The following is a 24,175-nucleotide window of genomic DNA, read 5'->3' as shown; positions in this document are numbered from 1 at the left end:
TTTGGTCGGGCCACGTCTGAGCCGGCATCGCATCATTTCGGTCGCTGTCATCATGTTACGAGGTGGGCAGTTGGCACCAGGGATGTGGGTATGTGTCTGCTTTCCCCTGCTTATCTAGTCGAGCTATCCAGCTGCCATATATAGTTATTTTATACTCTTTTGTCTGCCTTTACAACGTCTGCACCTGACAGGTCATCAGAGTGATGTGTGTGTGTGTCGCTTTACGTATCTGAAACACAAGCAAACACATTTATTAGCATCCTGACTCTTAAATCACTCGCATGATTTCAGAGAACAAAGAACACGGCCTGAGCAGAGAGAATCTGTCTCTCTGGAGTCCACAGAAGGCCTGGCAGACCGGCAGCAGTTGTGTAGTTATTATTCGTCTTCCCTTGAGGCGCAGAAACGCAGAATTCATTAAAATTTTACCAAAAGAATTCTTTCAATTGTGTCCTTGATCTGTTTTTCTAAAGGTGGTCCAACAACACCTGGTCAAGGACGTCTTTTATACTGTGGTGTCAAGGGGCTTCAGCATCTCTCCGTCTCACTGGGGACAATAATCTGCGTGTAACTAGGCTGCAGGTAGTTGCGGTGAAGGAGGAGGGAATGAGGGGGAAGTCCTCACGAGGCCATCTGTTCCTGTGTAATTACAGTGCTGAGCCTCAGCTGGATCGCTCTCTGTGTGGTCAGAGATCGGGAACCCTGACCAACCTGCAGCCTGCCTGAGAAGTAAATGAGCATCTTGTTCCACAGCTCATGGTTGTCAGTGGCAGTGAGCTGAATACCTGCCTAGTCGTGTGTATCTGAGGCCGAGGCAGCGAATGACACAAAAACAAACATGTCATCAGAAGTTGGTTTGAGGAAAATGTTCAGTTGTTTTTCCGTGATTTGAGCCTTCAGCTGTTCATGTACAAGTGTGAAATGAGGTTTAGAGCAGCGTGACATATCTTCATAAAACAGGGCGTGATCGTCTGTGTGAGCACTCAGCCGTAAGATTTACTCAGAAACAGTTTAACGTAAGCATCAATGTGGGCGGCGCCCTCCACGTCTGCTGGGAACAGCGGTGTGTGTGTGTGTGTGTGTGTGTGTGTGTGTGTGTGTGTGTGTGTGTGTGTGTGTGTGTGTGTGTGTGTGTGTGTGTGTGTGTGTGTGTGTGTGTGTGTGTGTGTGTGTGTGTGTGTGTGTGTGTGTGTGTGTGTGTGTGTGTGTGTGTGTGTGTGTGTGTGTCTTCTCCATCCCCAGTGAGTCGTGGTGGATGGCTGCTTACACTGAGCCGGGATCCTCTGGAGGTTTCTTCCTGTTAAAAGGGAGTTTTCCTCTCCACTGTCGCTGCATGCTTGCTTAGTATGAGGATTGCTGTAAAGACTCTGACACTAGTCAGTGACTCGATGCGACCTGCTGGGTTCCTTATACAGGAAACTTGTTACTGATTGGCTTAATGACCTGACCTGCAGTGGAATGTTTATTATGTGAAGGTCCTCGAGACGACTCTGGTCCTGATTTGGTGATTTATGAATAAACTTGAATTTAGGAATTTAAGATGAATGAGCTCCTCTCGGCTTGGACCATCAGTACCAGAGCTGGGATGGACGGTGGATGTGTTCCACGTTCAGTGTTTGATACCAGCAGTCTGCTGGTTTCTGTCCAGACTGCTGAGGATTGAGGAAAGCCCTGTGGCAGATGGTCAGTGAGAAGGGTTTCATCGCTTTAACTAAAGCTGCCCGAGTGTCTGTGGTTATCTAAATGGACACGTGGCATTACAGCATCCCAGACCATTGGTTTTACTCCCTGCAAGATGTCCATTTCCACCCATGGCAGTTAGATTAATCAAAAAGGAATAAAAATGAAACACTAAATCCATGAATAATGCATTTTATTAGTTTTTTATGAATAAATGAATGAATGTAAACTTAAACTGCCTGCTGTGGACATCCATAGCACTCCCTCAATGAGAAAACCTCTTTTGAAACGCCAAATATCACCAAATAAAACCATCTAAATGTAACTAAATACATTAATTAAAACTGAAATAAAGACAGAAGATTTAATTGCAAGCAGAATACCTGTTTTATATAATTAACCAACAGAACCCAGTTGTATAGATGCTTTCCTAAAGAGGTCGAGTAGCTAGTTTTAAGCTTTGTGTGGGTTAGGCTACAGGCTGGGAACTGATTATACAGCCAAACTCATGAGTGGGCCCTACAAACCTACGGTGGCCTGTGTGGCATTTATTAGTCAGACAGGATGAGTCTTCCAGATACTAGATGTGCTTCTACTGTTCCTGGTAGACATGCACACTCCAGATATCCATGAGAAGGTTGTAACTGAGAATCATTCAGTCATGAATCATCTCTGATGTTATAGGTATCATAGAGTTAGCCTCATAGTTACTCTGCTAGGTAACTAATTACTTTTACAAAGTGTTTACTGAGTTACTGTTTTACTGCCTCTGGGCCTAGGGGTACTTCTCCATGGTAAAATGGTAAAAGGCCAGTATGTGATTTCCTGAGTCCTGGAACCCCCCAAGGTGCTTTACAACACAATCAGTCATTCACACATTCACACTCTGGTAGTGATGAACTACACTGTAGCCACAGCTGCCCTGGGGCCCACTGGCAGAGACGAGTCTGCTGCACACCGGCGCCACCGGTACCTCCAACCACCACCAACAGCTAAGGTGGGTTAGGGTCTTGCCCAAGGACACAACACTTAACAGACTGAGCGGGGCTTGAACCTGCAACCTTCTGATTACAGGGTGAGCCCTTAACTCATGTGCCACCGTCGCCCCGAATCTAGATCCACAAAAACCACGTGGACAAGTTAAGCAGACTCCAGTCTCTTCCAGCACCCTAGCAAGGGTTCGTGGTTCTGTGGCCAGAATAAAAGCAGGTTAATCTGCCTTAATCTGAGATTCAACCAGGGATGGACTGAGACCATGATTCAGCCCTGGACTATCTGTCTGTCCGGTCGGTGCAGTGGCATTAGGGGTCTATGTTTGTTTTACTGCTTCGTTCATTCTAAGAACAAAGACACTCGCTTTCATTTCCACCAAGATGGAGGACGCAGTACCAAACCACCTGGAAGCTCTTCGCTTCAACATGAACCTTTTCCACTAGAGCGAATAAAGAACCCCATCTGGAAGAGTCTTGGGAAGTCAACTCCTCCCTCTTTACGTGTCTGAACTTGCAGCACCAGCTAGCTTCCATTTTGGCCAGCAGGTCAGCCCAAACAGCCATCCATCAAGCATGAGGTTACCGCTGATCCATTAGTCCAAGACCAGAGGAGCAGAACACAGAGCCACAGAGCTGTTCATCCAGGCAGAACCAATGGACCGGTGTGAGGGCTTTGAGCTGCGACAAACCCTGGGTGCTGTTCTAAAGCAGGCGTGGTAAAAATGGCTAAAGCTAGCATGTAGCCTGCAGCCAGGTGGGCAGGCAGGCAGCAGGGGAGATCCGTGGCTGGGTGAAGGTTGAGCTCATAACTTCTGGGAAAATGAGGCACGCTTATATCAACAGGACTGATGACATCATTAATGAGCCACACCTGTATAGCACCTTTCAGAGGGCTGCACTCTACAATGACTCATTCATCCATTCACACACTGATGAGCTCCATGTGGTCTCAGCTGCCCTGGGGCTCACTGACAAGCAGCCATGCACCAGCACCACCAGTCCCTCCGACCACCACCAGCAGTCAGGGAGGCTGACGACGACTGCCATGGTCTGAATTTGAACCGGCAAACCCCTAACCCTGAGCCACCATCAGCCCAGTATCACATCATAGCTGGAACTCACCTGCTGCTCCACCTAAAGGAGACAGACAGGTTTACATGTTCAGAAGATAGCTGTGACCACACCCAGCAGCTGGGGACTTTTACTGGCCGCTGTTCATGTCTTGGTCGTTTCAGTGACGCCACCATTACTGGTTCACGAGGCCCAGTAACACGGCAGCGCCACGGACTAGAGAGGAGGGAAGTCAATCTCATATTGATTCGTCTCTTTCCCCAGAGACCCTGGAGACGCTACACAGGTAGAAATAGGTGAGCAGCAGGAGGACATGTGAGAGAGCATCAGCCCAACCTTCCAATTATAAACTTGGACAGAAGAAAGTGTTTTCTTCACAAGTGATCCAGACCTCCTTTGAGGGACTGGACCCAAGAAGGTGTTTAAAAACACTCAAATGTCCACGATGTCTCCACACGGCTGGTTGTGGATCTCCTCATGATGTTTGTGATGCAGCCTGAGGCCCAGAAAGCTTCCTGCACAATCACCTGAACTTAATCCACATGCTGAAGACATGAATCAGCTGCAACACTCAGCTTGTGTTGGAGTCCTCGCGGCTCGAGCCATCCGTTTTACTCCCGAGTGTGTGAACGCATCGCTGTAGGAGCTGCTTCAAGGCCCGGTCTGGGAAAAGAAATCCAAGCTGCTTGGAAATGATTCGAGCATTTCATCACGTCACTGTGTCTTTGTTGTGTTGACAGGAATCAAATGACATCAATAAATGGTCACATGGTTTGTTTATTCTGCATCACATGACACTTCAGACCGCCACGGCAGACATCCATCCAGAATTTATTTGTTCATTGTCGTCATTTTCAGGCTGCCATACGTGGATGTCACTTAAATAAGTAGGTAGAGCTAATTAGCATCGTTTCATAATGTGCACATTTTTATTCTCTCTTTGACCTCAGATCAGCTGAGCGGACCTTCCAGATACTTCCAGGAGCAGATCTGCAGAACAACTAGATGCTTTAATCTTACCTTCATGAAGTAATTCAAACCTCTTCCACCATCACCACGGTGCACATGGTACAGTTTTTCACAGAACACACACACACACACACACACAAAACATACACACACACACACACACACACGCACGCACGCACGCACACACACACACAAGCACACACACACACACACACACACACACACACACACACACACACAAAAACATACACACACACACACACACGCACACACGCACACACACACACACACACACACACACACACACTCACACATACACTCACACATACACTCACACTCACACACACACTCACACACACGCACACGCACACTTACACACACACACACACTCACACACACACACACACGCACACTTACACACATACACACACACATGCAGCACTTAGAATTTCTCACATAAAAACAGATGAGCCTCTCTGAATTCGCCGTCCAACCGTACCTCCGTATGCTCGATGATGCTGTGGGACGCGCAGGTTTCCGACTGACAACACCCCCTCTTCCATTATTCCTTCTACTATCCTCACAGATGAGCCCTGTGTGTGAACGATGTGGCTGCAATAATGAAGGGGCAGATATGGCTGCAGCTCCAGGGGTCCTAAAAGCACCCCAGATATTTACTGTAAATACACACAGCCATAAACTGTAAATACACACAGCCATAAACACGCCATGCATCCAGCGCTCAGCCCTTGGCTCGCGTTTTACAGCTGTGTTTAAAAGCATTGGGTTGCTTCGGTGCTGTATGAACACATTTAAATGTGTAATTGTTGGTTACTCTGGGATCCTGCACGCCTTCAGACTAAATGAATGGACCATCCTGGGTTTTCTTCTGCTCGCTCACCGGCTCAGAGTGTGTCGTTGCTGCTGTGGTGATGGAAATAAGAACATCCCTTTATGGAGTTTACATTTCTCATTATCTTTATTTTACATTTTCTGACTCGAGAGGCTTGAAAGTTTTTCTTACCGCACTTGTTAGAATCCCACTGAAGGAGCTTTACCTTCGGGGCTCATAAGAAGCTGCTACTGTGTGTCAGGACATGATGTAATTGTGATTATTCCACAAACATGAGAGACAAGGTGAGGGACAAACATCATTTGTCTGATGAGTAATCATAAATCCTTCTATAAACACTGATGAAGTCTTTATAACAGCCCACCAGTTCATGCTTTGTGACCTTATATCAGAGTCATCACTCTTAATGAACAGTTCTGAACATTCGTGGTGATATAAAGACTTGTTGGTTAAAGACTCATTGGTTAAAGAGTCGTTGGTTAAAGACTCGTTGGTTATGGTTAAAGACTCTTTGGTTAAAGACTCTCTGGTTATTGTTAAAGACTCGTTGGTTAAAGACTCGTTGGTTAAAGACTCGTTAAAGACTTGTTGGTTAAAGACTCGTTGGTTAAAGACTCGTTAAAGACTTGTTGATTAAAGACTCGTTGGTTATTGTTAAAGACTCATTGGTTAAAGACTTGTTGGTTAAAGACTCGTTGGTTATGGTTAAAGACTCGTTGGTTTAAGACTCAGTGGTTAAAGACTCGTTGGTTATGGTTAAAGATTCGTTGGTTAAAGACTCGTTGGTTAAGGACTCGTTGGTCATGGTTAAAGACTCGTTGGTTAAAGACTTGTTGCTTAAAGACTCGTTGGTTAAAGACTCGTTGGTTAAAGACTCGTTGGTTAAAGACTCATTGGTTAAAGACTCGTTGGTTAAAGACTCGTTGGTTATGGTTAAAGACTCGTTGGTTTAAGACTCGTTGGTTATTGTTAAAGACTCATTGGTTAAAGACTCGTTGGTTATGGTTAAAGACTCGTTGGTTAAAGACTCATTGGTTAAAGACTCGTTGGTTAAAGACTCGTTGGTTATGGTTAAAGACTCGTTGGTTAAAGACTCGTTGGTTTAAGACTCATTGGTTAAAGACTTGTTGGTTAAAGACTCGTTGGTTAAAGACTCGTTAAAGACTTGTTGATTAAAGACTCGTTGGTTATTGTTAAAGACTCATTGGTTAAAGACTTGTTGGTTAAAGACTCGTTGGTTATGGTTAAAGACTCGTTGGTTTAAGACTCAGTGGTTAAAGACTCGTTGGTTATGGTTAAAGATTCGTTGGTTAAAGACTCGTTGGTTAAGGACTCGTTGGTCATGGTTAAAGACTCGTTGGTTAAAGACTTGTTGCTTAAAGACTCGTTGGTTAAAGACTCGTTGGTTAAAGACTCGTTGGTTAAAGACTCATTGGTTAAAGACTCGTTGGTTAAAGACTCGTTGGTTATGGTTAAAGACTCGTTGGTTTAAGACTCGTTGGTTATTGTTAAAGACTCATTGGTTAAAGACTCGTTGGTTAAAGACTCGTTGGTTATGGTTAAAGACTCGTTGGTTAAAGACTCATTGGTTAAAGACTCGTTGGTTAAAGACTCGTTGGTTATGGTTAAAGACTCGTTGGTTAAAGACTCGTTGGTTTAAGACTCATTGGTTAAAGACTTGTTGGTTAAAGACTCGTTGGTTATGGTTAAAGACTCGTTGGTTTAAGACTCATTGGTTAAAGACTTGTTGGTTAAAGACTCGTTGGTTATGGTTAAAGACTCGTTGGTTTAAGACTCAGTGGTTAAAGACTCATTGGTTAAAGACTCGTTGGTTAAAGACTCGTTGGCTATGGTTAAAGACTCGTTGGTTATGGTTAAAGACTCGTTGGTTTAAGACTCAGTGGTTTAAGACTCAGTGGTTAAAGACTCATTGGTTAAAGACTCGTTGGTTAAAGACTCGTTGGTTAAAGACTCATTGGTTTAAGACTCAGTGGTTAAAGACTCATTGGTTAAAGACTCGTTGGTTAAAGACTCGTTGGTTTAAGACTCAGTGGTTAAGGACTCGTTGGTTATGGTTAAAGACTCGTTGGTTAAAGACTTGTTGCTTAAAGACTTGTTGCTTAAAGACTCGTTGGTTAAAGACTCGTTGGTTAAAGACTCGTTGGTTAAAGACTCGTTGGTTAAAGACTCGTTGGTTAAAGACTCGTTGGTTATGGTTAAAGACTCGTTGGTTAAAGACTCGTTGGTTAAAGACTCATTGGTTAAAGACTCGTTGGTTATGGTTAAAGACTCGTTGGTTTAAGACTCGTTGGTTATTGTTTAAGACTCATTGGTTAAAGACTTGTTGGTTAAAGACTCGTTGGTTATGGTTAAAGACTCGTTGGTTAAAGACTCAGTGGTTAAAGACTCGTTGGTTATGGTTAAAAACTCGTTGGTTATGGTTAAAGACTCGTTGGTTAAAGACTCAGTGGTTAAAGACTCGTTGGTTATGGTTAAAGACTCGTTGGTTAAAGACTCAGTGGTTAAAGACTCGTTGGTTATTGCAGACATTTACTCTCTATATAATGAAAAGCTCAGCATGTGGAGTAAACTGAGCTGCAGAAACTTCTCAATTATCCACAGAATCCTTTGTTCTGGTGAGCTGACTTGACAGTCCCTGTCTTACTCTGCAGGTCGTTGTCCCTTGGTGTTTGTTCTATGTGATCTTTGACGGTGATAAACGAGTACCTGCAGCACCGCTTCCTCCTTCAGTTTCCTCTCTAATGGTGTTACACTGGGTAGCTGATGTTGTACCTGAGCCTTTAGACGTCAGTGCTCTGGTTGTTAGAGCTGCAGAGCTCTCACCTTCTGTTACTGTGACCTGTGCATGTCCAGATGAACCTGCTGCCTCGGACTCCACCCTTTGTCCTGTTGTTCCTGCTCTCTGTTCTCATCAAGTGTTTATGTTTATGTAATGTTTATGTTTATGTATTTAGCAGACGCTTTTGTCCAAAGCGACTTACAAGTGATAATCGGCATGTTGCCCTTGAGGCTAACAACAATAACAACAACAACTTGACATCATGGTGCATGGGCTGCATGGTGGCGCAGTGGTTAGCACTGTTGCCTCGCAGCACAAAGGTTGCAGGTTCGAATCTCAGCTGCGGCCTTTCTGCGTGGAGTTGCGTGTGCTCCCCATGCCTGCGTGGGTTTCCTCCGGGTACTCCGGTTTCCCCCACAGATCACAACATGCCCTACAGGTTATAGATTGTACGTCGCTTTGGATAAAAGCGTCTGCTAAATAAATAAACATAAACATTGACATCAGTCATGGAGAGGAGGGAACAAGGAGTGGACGGTAGAGAGGGGGATGGGTGCAGGGAGGGTACTAGTTTAGAAGATGTTCTCTGAAGAGCAGGGTCTTCAGGAGTTTCTTGAAGGAAACTCCTGTTCTGGTAGTGTCATTGGTTGAAATGTGTTCTTAGTTATGCTGCTATAGGCTTCGACTGCTGGAGGACACACTGACCACTTTCCACACGCTACTGCTTTCTTCTACAATCTGCTCTTTAACTGTATTATTTCCTGCTATTTCAGCTGTTAACTTTATTTTCTCTCTAAGTGTTTTTCTCCCCAGAAGAAGCTACAACGATGTTCTGCTGAGCTGTGGTGGCCTCATGGAGGGGGCCATCGACTAGCACGCTGCTGCTAACCACTTAAACATTCTCCCTCTCCTGATAATAACATTTTGCTTTCCTTGACGTTGGATGTGCTACTACTAGTTTACCCGTTTAATTATAGATCCACTAGGATAAATACAATAAAGTTTATCTCTCACCTAATAAAATATTTACTAAGAATTCACAATGTAACCATAGAAACGTGTGTGTGGTTTCTTCCTGTTAAAAGGGAGTTTTCCTCTCCACTATCGCTTTATGCTTGCTTAGTATGAGGATTGCTGTATAGTCACTGACACTAGTCAGTGACTTGATGCAATTTGCTGGGTTCCTTATATAGGAAACATTATTTCTGATTGGCTTAATGAACTGACCTGAATTGGAATGTTTATTATGTGAAGGTCCTTGAGACGACTCTTGTCGTGATTTGGTGCTTTATAAATAAACTTGAACTGAATTGAATTAACGGTAGAGGGTTTGTGAGGTGGTGCTCACTCCTCACCCCTGCCACATGGACCCAAGGGATGAACCATGAACCCTGCTCAATGGTCAGCTTTCCTTGCAGGGTCACCTGTGAAGACAGTGGGAGGGTTAAACACTGTAAAACACACTGAATATTAAAAGAATGCATACGGAGTGCTAGCAGGTCCGATGAAAAAGGGCTGTTAAATATCATTTGTCAGCAAAACATGATTTTGTTCCAAATCCTAAAACTGTGAAAGGAAATGGGAGCTTTACCTTCCTTCAACAAACAAAACCTTTCCTAAGTGCCTGCATCCTCGCTGCTACACCTTTGTGCACGTCTCCTGTGGCCTCTTGATTTAAAAATGGAATGGATTCTTGCTGCCTTGGTGCAGAGATGCATGTCATAACAACAGTTAAAGTTAGTCAGCATCTCCACAAGGCTGGAGAGTGAGGACCGGTGTAAAGCTAACTCCTGCTGTCGGCGTTACGGAGAGGTTAAAGTTGGTCCTGCCATGCTGGAACTGTTCTAGCCACAGGAAACTGGCTGCAGCGTGACCGTCTCTAGACAATGGCCGAGCGTTACACTTACACATATCTGGAGGATGATAAAAGTGGGTCACTCAGCCCACTGAGACTCAGGCTGTACCATTCACTCATGTGGAAATAAGTCTTCTGCAATGGGCCGAACCATCAAGGCTGCAGCACCAGTTCCACGCAGATTTTAGTTACACACACACACACACACACACACACACACACACACGTGCACACACACACACACACACGCACACACACACACACGCGCGCACACACACACACACACACACACACACACACACACAGGCATGCAGTTTTATCCAGATGTGCTCTTGCATGCATCTGTTTCACGCGACTGAATAACGATCTTCTGCAGCCGAGTTAAACCACTTTTTTACTTTCATGTGTTAAAAACGTACTTTTTTCTCAGCAATCCCGCAGAAAGCCCCAAACATCGAACCATTCGGAAGTCCATTTAGCTGTCTCAGTTGGTGCCTGATGGCAACACACTGAAAGTCCTGTTAACATTTTGTTTGCGTGAATACAAACCCCAGCCTGTTCTGAAGGACCTGATGACACACCTGTGGCGTGCGGGCAGAGCAGTCAGTAACAATCGTGCTGTTTGATTTCTCCAGAGCCTTTAAAGCAAACCGGCCTGATTGTGTTTTGTAGAAATCTCCAGAACCCTCGAGTGAAAGCTTCCAGTTTCCTCCAGAAATAACCCCAGGTTTTAGAACGCTCTGCCCCTTTGTCTTCCCCTAATCTCAGCAGATGATTGGAACAGCCCACCTACATGTGAACGCATGAAAGGTTGAAGTAGTATCCATAAAGTGAGGGGTGAGAAGAGATTCTGCTGTGGTGCAATATCAACATCAGCAGTCTTAGCAACAGGTCAGAGGGTGTGAGGTATGCAGGTGAGACCTTAGATCATCTGCGGGTTTAAGTTAAACGCATGCACTCAAAAATCCTCCTTTTAACCAATCATCTCCCTTAGAAAAGACTGACACTGCACTGCTGGTTAGAGTGGAGGAAATCGGTATACGTCCCCCCTCTGGGCTCCAGTGGCGGCCAGCCAACGGTGAACGGAGAGCAGCACACAGATCCCAGCGGACAGAAGAGGCTGAAGCAAACACAGCATTACTGACAGCTCCCTGATTTCTCTGCCCGCTAAGCCCTGGGAGCCCACCTACAGCTGCTCTATATGGTCTACATCTAACGTAACTCCAGATGTGTGCATCCTAAATATAGCTGATGACTCGTTTGCATTCATCTCATCAAGCTGGACTCTTCCTGACATCATTCATTTAGCTTCTACTTCATCTTCTTCCATTATCTTTCTGCAGGTGCTGCCTGTTCGCTCTGAGGCTTTCTCCTTGGCAGCTTTTAACCCCCGTAGGGCCCATGCTGCCAAGGAGCTCTATCTGTCAGCAGAGGTCGTTTCTGCAGCAAAGCTATGGAGTGGCTGAGCGTGGGATGCTGGACAGAATTACATGACTGTCTGTTCAGCTGTGAGGAGAAGGGAGTAGCATAAATATGTACGATGCAAGCAGAACGAAGAAACATGTTATGCATCAGAGCTCCCTCGCCTCCATAGGATTTCTATGAGAATAAATTAGATTTAAATCATTATAGTGACCAAATTATGTCTTTTTTCAGATTTTAAAGCATAAAATGTGTTTCTCTTAAAAAACAATAAAAGCTAGGGGTGTGGCGGTTCGTTTAGAAGAGCTCGCTTTGATTCATTTTCAGTATATTATTATTATTATTATTATTATTATTATTATTATTATATTTATTTAATACCTGAAGCAGCTCCTATACAGAGCAGAACCAGGTGTCATCACAGGCTGCTGATCCAACATGATGTCTTTAATTATTTCACAGGTGATTAGTGCAGCTACGAGTGTCATGCTCCTACAGACACGTGGTGTGCTTGTTGTGTTTTTATTTCTGCAGCGAGCCTTAAAAACTGCCCTCACACCGCCCAGAGTTTCTTCTTTAAACTCGTGTTAAATAACGAGATTCCTCTGCACCGTATTTTTGTTGTAGGATGAAAACTTTACATCTATAGGACTTGTGACGGTGACGTCATCACCGACGCAGCCGCCTGTTGGAGGCGTGTGAGTCCTTACCTACCCTAACCCTAACCCTTACTTGTTAGTCAACGTTGAAGTCAGTTTTATTGTCACTTCTGCCACATGTACAGGACATACAGAGAAATGAAATTACGTTACTCTCAAACTCTCGCTAGATAGCAAATAAACATTTAGTATAAAAACAGTAACCAAGTTCAGAGAGACTGTGGGGGAAAAGAGAGGAGAGGTGGGAGAGCTGGGAGGGAGTTTAGCTTCCTAACTGCCTGATGGATAAAGCTGTCCTTCAGTCTGTTGGTCCTGGCCTTGAGACTCCGCAGTCTCCTCCCTGACGGCAGCAGCTCGAAGAGGCTTTGCATTGGGTGAGTGGGATCAGCCGCAACGCGAAGGGCCTTTTTTGTGAGGCGGGTGCTGTAAATGTCTGGTAGGGAGGGGACAGAGACCCCAATGATCTTCTCTGCTGCTCTCACTATACGTTGGAGGGTTTTAAGGCAGGATACGTTGCAGGCTCCGAACCACACAGTGATGCCGCACGACAGGATGCTCTCAATGGTGCCTCTGTAGAAAGTGTACAGGATGGGGGCTGGTGCTCTTGCTCTTCTTAGTTTGTGGAGGAAGAAGAAACGCTGCTGTGATTTCCTCGCCAATGCTATGGTGTTGTTCGTCCAGGAGAGATCCTCTGCAATGTGCACACCCAGGAACTTGGTGCTGCTCACTCTCTCCACAGACACACCGTTGATGGTCTGCGGAGCATGCTGAGTGTGTGCTCTCCTGAAGTCCACAACAATCTCCTTGGTCTTCACCACATTTAGAGAGAGGTTGTTGTCAGCACACCATGTGGTAAGGCGGCTCACCTCGGTCCTGTAAGCGGTCTCATCCCCGTGGTTTATGGGACCCACTACTGTTGTGTCATCCGCAAACTTGATGAAGAGGTTAGAGCTGTGTAAGTGTGTACAGTCATGGGTCAGCAGAGTGAAGAGGAGGGGGCTCAGCACACATCCCTGGGGGGCCCCCGTGTTTACACTTGCAGACAGATAGGCATGACATGGACATACCGAGAAAAAAAAAAGAGGAAAAGGAAAAAAAAAAGTTTGGGAGAGAGAGAGAAGCCGCTGCGTGTGCACGCGCCGCCAGTGGGATGTTCGCATGTTACTACAGTAAACAGCGCTCAGTCTCGTTCTTGCTGCTTAGATTAACCTGTTCTTCAGTTGATTGGTTTCATTACACAACTCTAGTGAATCATGGCAGAGCTGTGAGGAAACACATGTGATCACCAGGGGAATAAAGGTGGAGAATAAATAACGTTTCACCGTTTTCCTGCTTGGAGGCAAAACCACGTATGTAGCTTAAAGTCGTTAGCTCTTGTATCGCAGCTGTAAGGGGACCAAACATCACCTTCTGCTAAGTTACGCATGGTATAAGTGTTTATAGAAGAACAGATCTTTTCTATAGCGCCTCTCAAGATAAACATCACGAGGCGCTTCACAAAAACAAAAAATGTAAAAATATTTAAAAAAAATTTAAAATGAGCAAAAAATAGACAACTGTGATTAAAATGTAAAGAAAGAGAGAGAGTGAACAGGAAAGAGGGAAATCAGTGGATCCTGAGGAAGGTGGAATAGGTGGGGAGAGCAGAATAAAGAGAGAGAGGTGAAGAAGGTCATACAAAAGCCAGCTTGAACAAGTGAGTCTTCAGCTGCTTTTTAAAGGAGACCACTGAGTCCACTGATCTCAGGCTCAGGGGGAGAGAGGTGCAGAGTCTGGGGGCCACAGCAGCAGATGATCTGTCACCTTTGACCTTTAGCCTGGTGCTGCACAACCAGTAGGCTTTGATCACTGGACCTCAGGGACCTGCTGGGGGTGTAGGGACTAAGAAGATCGCCAATGTAAGATGGTGCTTGTCCATGTAAGGCCCTCTAGACCAGAACCAGGATCTTGAAATGAACCCTGAAGTTGACTGGCAGCCAGTGAAGCTGGAGGAGAAGCGGGGTGATGTGGGTGTGTTTGGAGGACTTGGTCAGAAGCCGAGCACAGGCGTTCTGAACCACCTGTAGACGGTTCAGGGAGGTTCTGCTCAGACACGTGAAAAGAGAGTTACAGTAGTCTAAGCGTGAGGAGATGAAGGTGTGGAGAACTGTCTCAAGTTCAGAGCGGGACAGAATGGGACTCAGCTTAGCAACGTTCCTGAGATGGAAGAAGGAGGAGCCAACAAGAGAACTGACATGAGAATCCAGGGTGAGAGCTGGGTCAAAGGTCACGCCAAGATTCCTGACAGAAGGTTTGGTGTGGGAAGCAAGCTGACCAAGAGAGTCTCTGACTTTGGGAACCAGCTTGTCTGGGGCACAGATGAGGATCTCAGTCTTATCTTCATTCAGCTGAAGAAAGCTCCCACCATCCAGGTTCTGATAGAGTCTAAGCAGGTGTGTAACAGCTGCAGCTTAGACATCTCATGGGGCTTAAAGGAGATGTACAGTTGGATTTCATCTGCATAAAGATGGTAGGAGATTCCTTTGAAGGAGCTCAGGATGTGCTGAAGAGGAAGCAGACAGAGGAGGAAGAGCAGAGGCCCCAGCACAGAACCTTGTGGGACGCCATGGGTAAGAGAGGTGGTGGAGGACCTAAACTTGGAGACGGCCACAGAAAAGGAGTGCTCAGAGAGATAAGAGGAGAACCACTCCAGAGCAGATCCTGATAGGCCTACCCAGTCTCTCAGCCTCTCCAGTAGCAGGTGATGGTCAACAGTGTCAAAGGCTGCAGTCAGGTCCAGCAGGACCAGAACAGAACAGTCCCCTGCATCACTGTGGGTCAGAAGGTCATTAGAGACCCTAAGAAGAGCTGTTTCAGTAGAATGAGCTCTACGAAAACCTGACTGGAAGCTATCATAGATGTTATGTTCATCAAGAGCAGCTGTGAGTTGTTTAGCCACAACCTTTTCCAAGATCTTGGAGATGAACGGAGGTTTAGAGATGGGTCTGAAGCTGCTATGGAGAGAGGGGTCCAGACTCGGTTTTGTAAGAAGCGGGTGGATTACAGCGTTCTTAAAGTAAGCAGGGACCTGACCAGAGACCAGAGAAGCATTAATTATAGAGAGCACGCTGGGACCGATGGACTGAAAAGCACTTTTAAACAAAGATGAGGGTAAGATGTGGAGGGGGCATGCAGAGGTCTTCATAGAGTTAACTAGTTTGGTTAACTCAGGCAAAGAAACAGGAGCAAAGCTATCTAGGATGATGGGCCTGGTTGGAGTCGGGAGAGGCGGCGATAAGGCTGAAGGAGAGATGCTAGATCTAACCTTATTGACTTTGTCCACAAAGAAAGACAGAAAGTTCTCACAGTCTGCAACAGAGTGGATGGAGGCTGTAGGAGAGGCAGTAGAGACGATGCTGCTGATGGTGTTAAACAGCACCTTGGGGTTCCCTTTGCTCAGGGACACCAGGTTGGAGGAATAGGAAACCCTAGCGTCTCTGACTGCAGAGTTAAAGGATGTCAGAAGATCCTTTAGGTGCAGCAGATGGACGTGGAGATGGGTTTTCTTTCACAAACGCTCAATTTTTCTGCACTGGCGCTTCAGGCTGCGAAGGCTGTCATTAAACCAGGGAGTAGGGTTCACTGCAGGAACTGATCTGGTTCTGACAGGACAGATGTTGTCCAGAATGGAGAGGCAGTGCTCATTGAACTGAGAAGTTAAGGAATCTGGGTCGTTATCAGAAGAACAGGGTGGATCAAAAGCAGCAGAAAAATTGCTAGCTGTGCTCTCATTAAGAAAACGAGAACTAACCATACGGCGAGCAGGAGGTGGGGACGCAGAAACTGACAAGTTAAAGAAAATGCAATGGTGATCTGAAATATAAACGTCCTCAGGACAAACACTGTCAGCATTTAGACTCAGGGTAAAAACAAGTTCTAGAGTGTGCCCCCTGGTGTGTGTGGGGCCAGAAACATGCTGGGTAAAGCCGAAGGAGTCCATGAGGCTGGAGAAATTCATGGTAAAGTGGTCAGAGGGATCATCAACGTGGATGTCTCTACAGGCTCCTGTAGCAGCGGCAGCCAGCTGGTTTGATCCGCTCTGAAAGGCGTTGATCAGAATTTGCAGATCACATTTTTTAAACAGAGATCAGGTGCGTCCAGCCATCATGCGTCACTCAATACAGCGTCCGTGCGGAAACTCGCCTAGGAACTTTCATCCGCTGCACTAAAATCACGCAAATAAAAATCCATTATTTCATGGAGAAAATAAACCAAAACGGTTCTACACTCCTCGTGAACGTTGCACCTCTAAGAACCTGTTTAACCTGAACCTGTCACTGCAACTTTATCTTACAGAACAACCAATTTTTAAATAAAAAATGTTGGAAATACATCTTTTTATATCTCCTTTCCACTGGAACGAAGCAGATATTCCCAGCTTCCCAATGTTCAACAAATTCTGGCCGAGCGAGGAGGTTTGCTGTTGTAGTTGCAGAAACAGGAAGATAACGAATGAATGGGCCATTCCAAGATTTTCGCTGTTATTTCCCCACAGGCAGCGAGCTCCCCCTCATTAGCACTACACTCACCTGGGTCTCTGGTGAGATGTGAGGCAGGCTGAGCTAGCATCCTGTGCAGAAATGTTGCTAAAAGACAAACACACATTCAAACAGGTACCCTGCATGTGTTTTTCTTGTAGCTCATGTGTGCACGTGTCTACCCTCACCACTGAGCATGTGTGGCATCATGTCTTCACTTGTGTGTTAGTGCATGTCTGTCTCCCCAGATGTCTGCAGGGAAACCTTCTCTGGTTAGCAGTGATGAGTGGCTGGAGACAGCGACAGCAACCCCTCTGTCGCTCAGCTGAAGCTTTTATCTAACTCTACCGGGTATTCTGCCGTGTGACGTGGCCTCGTCGTTCCTGCTCCCATGAGCTTATATCCCCTCCATTATCTTCATCACTTCTTTGTCTGCCTGTTTTCCCACAGTTTGCCTGCATCTTTCCGTGGTTGGAATTACCCGTCCTCCTCTGATGCACCCCTGGACAGCTGTGCACATGCCCACACACACACGGATGAATACATATTCAGTTTTCCATGTGTGGGAAAATGAAATAGTGATCACCTCTGGAGTTGTGTAAGGCTGCAGGAGCAGTCAGTGATCTATACAGCGACACAAACGGAGCCAAAGCAGGCGTGAGGTCACAACAGCAGGACTACCAGTTCTTTGTGAGGGGAGGGGGCGCACATTGCTACTGTGGGGAATGACACAACTGCCCCCTACTGGCCATCCTAAGAGTTTCACCTTTTAACGAGTTATACTAGGAAACGTGTGGCAGGATAAAGAAGGGTCATCCGGCTGTGGCCCTGGCCTCAGAGGCACTCTTGTGTTCACCTCCCTCTGATCTGCTGGATTAAGACCAAAACCCTTTAGAGAATTTTAGTTCACTCTGAGCCACGAGAGTTCCTTTCCTTTAGTATTCAGTGTTTAACAACTTTTATTTTAAGGGACCCAGCTGAGATTTTACAACAAGGATTTAATGTCTGTTAGTTACTATTAACAGCTGATCCTTTTCCCAGAGAATGGAGACATCTTCATCAGATGGATGGAGGAGCAGCACCTTTGCACTTGTCATCTCTCAGCATGATCCAGCCAAACTCACGTTGTTAGCCGTGACTAAGATAATCATTAGAGACCGTGTGCTGATGTTAGGCAGGAAAACTAAATCAATAGAAACTCACAGTGTTCACCGTGACGTGTTTTCACTTACATGCAAGTTTTCTGTAATGCTTCCTTTTACAGTCCCCTAGTTACTAAGTACTTACATGGTAATTACATAGTAAGTTGAAGTGTTTTATTGCGTAATTAAAGTGTATAATTGTAATAAAGTGTAATTATTGTGTAAAATCAGTATTTACTGGGAATGATTAATAAAAATAAAATCTAGAATTGAACCAGAGTTACATGGTAATAACTGTTTAAGTACTCAGAAAAAATAATACACTTTAACATGTATGTAATTACCAGGTAACTTAGTAATTAGGGGACTGTAAAAGGAACTGTTGCCAAGTTTTCACAGTTGTGAGTCTTTTACACAGTGGAAATATTTCTACAGACCTCAAAAGCAACCTGATTTGTGACTGATTTCTCTGGAAAAGGACTTTCTAAATGACTGACTGATGATCAGTCACCCATCTGCTGTCTTACAGTCTCAGAAAAATCACCTCTAAAACCGTACAGATGACTGATCAGTTACACGGCACATAAAACCAACAACTCAGTCCTACCTATCCTGGAAAAAATAGACTTGTGCTTTATAAAAATAAGCTTCAACAAGCTAGAACTGCTTATTTTTCATCGCTAATTGAGGAGAATAAGAATAATGCTAAATTTATTTTCAGTACAGTTGCCAAACTTACACAGAATCATAGCTCTGAACATCCTTGGTGTTATCTTTGACCAGGACATGTCATTCAAATGCCAGGTTGAACAGGTTTGTAGGATTTCCTTTTTCCACCTTCGGAATATTGCTAAGATTAGAAGCATCCTTTCCAGGAGTGATGCTGAAAAACTAGTTCATGCATTTATTACATCAAGACTGGATTACTGTAATTCATTACTCTCAGGAAGTCCACAGAATGTAGTTAAAAGTCTTCAGCTTGTCCAAAATGCTGCAGCTAGAGTTCTGATGAGAATTAAAAAGAGAGATCATATCTCTCCTGTCTTAGCTTCCCTACATTGGCTACCTGTTAAAGTCAGAATAGATTTTAAGATCCTCCTTCTCACATATAAAGCTCTTAATAATCAAGCTCCATCATACATCAGTGATCTGATTGTTCCATACGTTCCTAACCGAGCACTTCGCTCTCAGACTGCAGGTCTACTGGTGGTTCCCAGAATATCTAAACTTAGGATGGGAGGCAGATCTTTTAGTTATCAGGCTCCTCTCCTGTGGAACCAGCTCCCAGCCTTAGTCCATGAGGCAGACACCTTGTCTACTTTTACAAACATCTTCAGAGCTGATGCTGATGGTGGCATCACTTCCTACTCTGTTTATCTGCGGGTAACAGAGGACGTTGTCGCCCTCTGCTGCCCGCTCTCCCCTCTCCGATGATGCAGTCCCATGCACAGTCCAACGAGTAAACTCCATCGTCTCTGTTCATGGTCCTCTGCTGCCCACGGATAAACAGAGTAGGAAGTGACGCCACCATCAGCGTCAGCTCTGAGGATGTTTTGCAGCCGCAAACGAAACGTCAGCAAGGTAAAGAAAAACCTTTTCTGTGTTTAAAAAAGAACCAAAAATGGAATTTGAAGACAAACCGCAAGAACGTACAGCAGATCGCGCTGGTCCGGGAAAGCATGCACAACATCGGTGTTCCCAGTTAAAACCTCCAGTGCTGCTATTCACTGAAGCTTGGCTGTTGCTCGAGCAGCTGTGAGTAAATAAGTGGACCAAGGCCTGGATGAAGCCTGTCAGAGCTACGAACACACTAAGTGGGTTTCCAGAACTTCTCTTAAGCTCCCTCAGCTAATCACAGCCGACAGGCGTGTGTCGGAACGTTGGAGAGCAATCTCTTCCAGGACTGGAGGTGAACTCGTTTTAGGAAGGACACTTTTAGCGTCTACATCATCAAACCCACAAATAGAAAAGCCGTGGCTGCATTTGCTGTCGTTACATTTAAATAACGTCCCAGCAGGCGTTTCCCAGGAATAGAAACCAGCTCTGACATCACACACAGGAGCACAGCCAAAATAAAAGTCACTTGAATTTTGGCAGCTGCAGCTTTTCTAAACTTTCCCCCACATGAGTAGTTTTTTTTACTGATGTAAACCTCCTTCTACCCGTTTTTGTTTGATTTTTGACAGTTTGGGTTTGAAAGCCTTCACTTCTGACAGGAAGATGACTACAGCTGCAGTTTGACAGAAGCAGATCAGTCTCCATCTGTATAAACACGCTTCAGGATGGAAAACAAGTGTGTGAAACACTAGCCATGCACCTGGTTTAAAACACAAAGTGAAGCTGGCGTAACCTGTCCCTGCCAGCTGCAGGTGTCTCGGAGTCGGCTTCACTGGACCAACGGCGTTCTGCTGCTGGCTGAATAAAAGCAACAAGGCTGCAGAAGTAGAGTTAGGTCCATTTTCTCTTCTGTCACAACAGATGTGCTCCCACAGAACAGCCTTCCAACGAAAACCTCATTTATGGGTTTAGTTCAGCAGCAAAGCCGAGTTCCTGGACTAGAAATGAAACTGTTGTCTGTACTGAACTCTTACTGGTGTTCGTTAGCTCGGGTGTCCCGTTGTTTCTTCATGAGCCTCTGTGGCCCGTAGAGGAACCACACACAGCCTGCTGCCACCTCCTCATGATGTCCCGCTCTTCAAAAGCCCTCATCCACGCCCTCTCCTGTGGAGATACGCCGTGTTTCCTTCACCCTGACCCCACAGCTGCCTGTTCTCACTCTGGACCCACGACCTGACAGCTGTACACACAATATTTAGCAAATATGCCTCGTTCCTGACTCCATTCACCGATCCAACCAAACTAAGTCAAACACAGAATGACTTGTTTGGCCTGCCACAGATTTGCACCAACAAACTTAATCAATAGATACGTTCCCCTTACAAGTACAACCAAAAGGAAATAAACTGGCTTATCAACAGGATCTTGTCAAGAGGCAAGCACACACGCCCTTACATTTAGCGTCTGTAACCTTTGCAAACGTGCCAGTGTTCCTAACCACACGCCTTCTCCGAGGCTTGGGTTGCATCTCTGCAAGCATCATCTCTGTAGATCATGACCTCTCCTCCACAACAGAGGCACCAGCTGCAGCTGCCGAGTGTCCCGAAAGTCAGAAGTACCTGCTTGTTTAGAAATGCCCTAAGTGTGTGACTAAATGCTTTTAGTTGGATGCAGAATGCAGGACTGAACATTAGCTTCATTCTCAGAAGCAGCAGCAGAAGGATACCCAGACCTCCTCGACTCAGATCAAACCCAGACAGCCGTCTAACAACCCGGGCCCTCATCTGCCAACCGTACTCATGAACGGATCTGGGCGTAGGAACGGTTTTACGCGTTGTGTGGTATTTACTAATCTGTACTTGAAACGTTCCTACATGTAGGAACAGCTGTGACCATGCGTAAGAACAGCTGTGATCATGCGTAGGAACAGCTGTGACCATGCGTAGGAACAGCTGTGACCATGCGTAGGAACAGCTGTGACCATGCGTAGGAACAGCTGTGACCATGCGTAGGAACAGCTGTGACCATGCGTAGGAACAGCTGTGACCATGCGTAGGAACAGCTGTGACCATGCGTAGGAACAGCTGTGACCATGCGTAGGAACAGCTGTGACCATGCGTAAGAACAGCTGTGACCATGCGTAAGAACAGCTGTGACCATGCGTAGGAACAGCTGTGACCATGCGTAGGAACAGCGTCCAGTGTAGAAGCAGCAGGGAACCGCAGTCGTGAAGCTCTCAGCCGTCCCCATCACTAATCAGTTTACCCAGTACATAATTATGTTGGTGGAAAACGGCTTTTTTGCACAACTGGTGGTAAAACCAATGAAAGACACCTGTGGCCGACGGGACTCTGACCTCATGGCTGTTCTGTTACTGGAGGGCTTAGGCGAGCGTGCTCTCTGGAGGGAACGCTCTGATCTCAGAGGAAATCCTCTGTGTTGGGATTTGGGAGCGACAGATAATCCCGTTCCAGTTCATATTTTATTTTACAGCAATGAGAACGTCCTGTGCCCCATGATCATTCACGCCGCGTTGCCAAGGTAACCAGAATGAATGACATTCAGACATTTCCAAACGAAACGAACTCCAACCAGAACGACTCCTTAACAACACGACTGATCTTCTCTTTAGTTGTGATGGGGACCTCTCCTCTGTCCCGACCGCTTCATCACCGCTGCACTTTGGTCAGTTCTTCTGCACCTCAGCAGTGTTTCCATCTGGCCGTCAATAGTTTTCCTATTTTTCTGGGAAAAAAACAGGGAGTTCCCCTCGTGCTGAGGATGTAGTGTGACCAAATATGGTTAACTGAGGGTGTTCCTGTATGTAAATGACTGAGAATGGACACGAGCACCTGGGTACGCACAGGTGGGGTTTATCATCAGACGGCTGCAGAGGAGCGGGCGTTCGAGAGGCTAACCCTAACCCTAACCCTCTGCATGTGTCATACATCAGGTGTTTGTTTCTACACACATCCTAAATGTCATTGGTAGGCAGGAAAACAGGAGTCTGAGAAACAAGGGCCCGGGAATATCTTCAAAAGCCCAGGCTGTGGAAGCAGACACGCTTTCAAGTGTCATAAAGGTGCAGAGAACTGAGGTAGTGCACCAGTCGATCGCTTCAACTACACAAATGAACCTATTCATCAGGTGAGCAGCTTCTGGCTGTGGAGCTTCACTAGAGCTGTGGGACTCTCGCTTCTGCATCTCAGGAGCTCTCTAGTAGGAATGAATGCCAGGTCAAGGCAGCAGCAGCTCAGGGGGTACAGCAGGTTGTCCACTAATCAGAAGGTTGCAGGTCCAACGCTGGCTCTCACCAGAGAATGCTGCTGTTGTGTCCTTGGGCAAGACACTTGACCCACCTTGCCTGCTGGTGGTGGTCGGAGGGACCGGTGGCGCCAGTTTTGGCCTCTGTCAGTGCGCCCCGGGCAGCTGCGGCTACATCGTAGCTCATCACCACCAGCGTGTGAACGACTGAGTGTGTTGTGAAGCGCCTTGGGGGGTTGTAGAACCATGTGTAAGTTGTACTCTGGGGAAAAACGCTGCAGCGCGCCACTTACAGGAAGTAAAAGTGAGCCCGATCAGAAAATCTCTCCTCTGATTGGCTAACAGCAACACAACTCTACCACTGACTCCGGCTGCTCTGATACGTTGACGTTTCATCTCCACCAATAACACAAGCCTGGAGGAGTTCTGCTGAGTGGTGGAGTAGCTAATGCTAACAGTTAGCTTCTACTAGCTGGGACGTTCTGTGCCGTTTCCTGGTCTAAACCAACAACAGCTTCCCCGTCGTGAGTCCATGAATGTTAAAGCCGTACTTTGCAACTTGATCATATTTTTAAACTATTTTCTTGAGCTTGTGCAAAAATGCCTCTTTACAGGGTTCGTGACATTTCACTCAGACCCCCACTGCGCTGTGTGGACACAATACCGCATTTGCATCTTCAGAGTGCCGGTCTGGTCTGTTGGACTTTGAAATAAATTGAGCGGACCTCTCTGGCGCTGCGGTCTGGCTCCAGCACGTTTCTGCGTGTTTTAGATCACGAACCCAGCTGATTAGTTGGATTTAGTGACGGATCCCCCCGTAGGCGCTGAGGAAGGCTGGGTTCTCAGTGTTCCACACCTCTTAACATGTAGACCAGCTGCTTTCTGATGAAGAAACTGGGAGATTTTAAACCTGCTAGCATAAAGGCTTAAAAACCTGCCAGCACTGTGCACCTGTGAAGACGTTAGTGCACCTGGAAGAGCTGGAGCACGGCTGCAGGTAACTTCTACAAACAAAACCAACGTTTAAAAACTCAGAAAGCAAACTGAACCAAATCTGCACATTTATTTCAAAAGTAGCACGCAGACATGTTTGTGCTGATATGATCCTCAGTAAAAAAGACGCGTCATGAATGCACCTAGAAGAATTAGGCACCTGAGACTCTTTACACTCCTAAACATGGTGTAAACATGAGTTTATGCACATCTGGAAACGGCTGTGACGCCTGTGAGAAGGTTTCCGTGTGTGTGAGCATTTGGACCCTGAGACTGCAGGATGCTGGAGAGACAAACACTCTCACAGCGTGCGCGTGTGCTGAGGCGTATTCCTCAACGCCACAATACTGAAGCATCCACGTGCTGAAGCGTCAGACCCTCCCGACGCTGCCTGCTCAGCG

The sequence above is a fragment of the Nothobranchius furzeri genome, chromosome 9 (genome assembly GCF_043380555.1).
Source record: "Nothobranchius furzeri strain GRZ-AD chromosome 9, NfurGRZ-RIMD1, whole genome shotgun sequence".
In the NCBI taxonomy this organism is placed as follows: domain Eukaryota; kingdom Metazoa; phylum Chordata; class Actinopteri; order Cyprinodontiformes; family Nothobranchiidae; genus Nothobranchius; species Nothobranchius furzeri.
Note: the sequence above shows the minus strand (reverse complement) of the source record.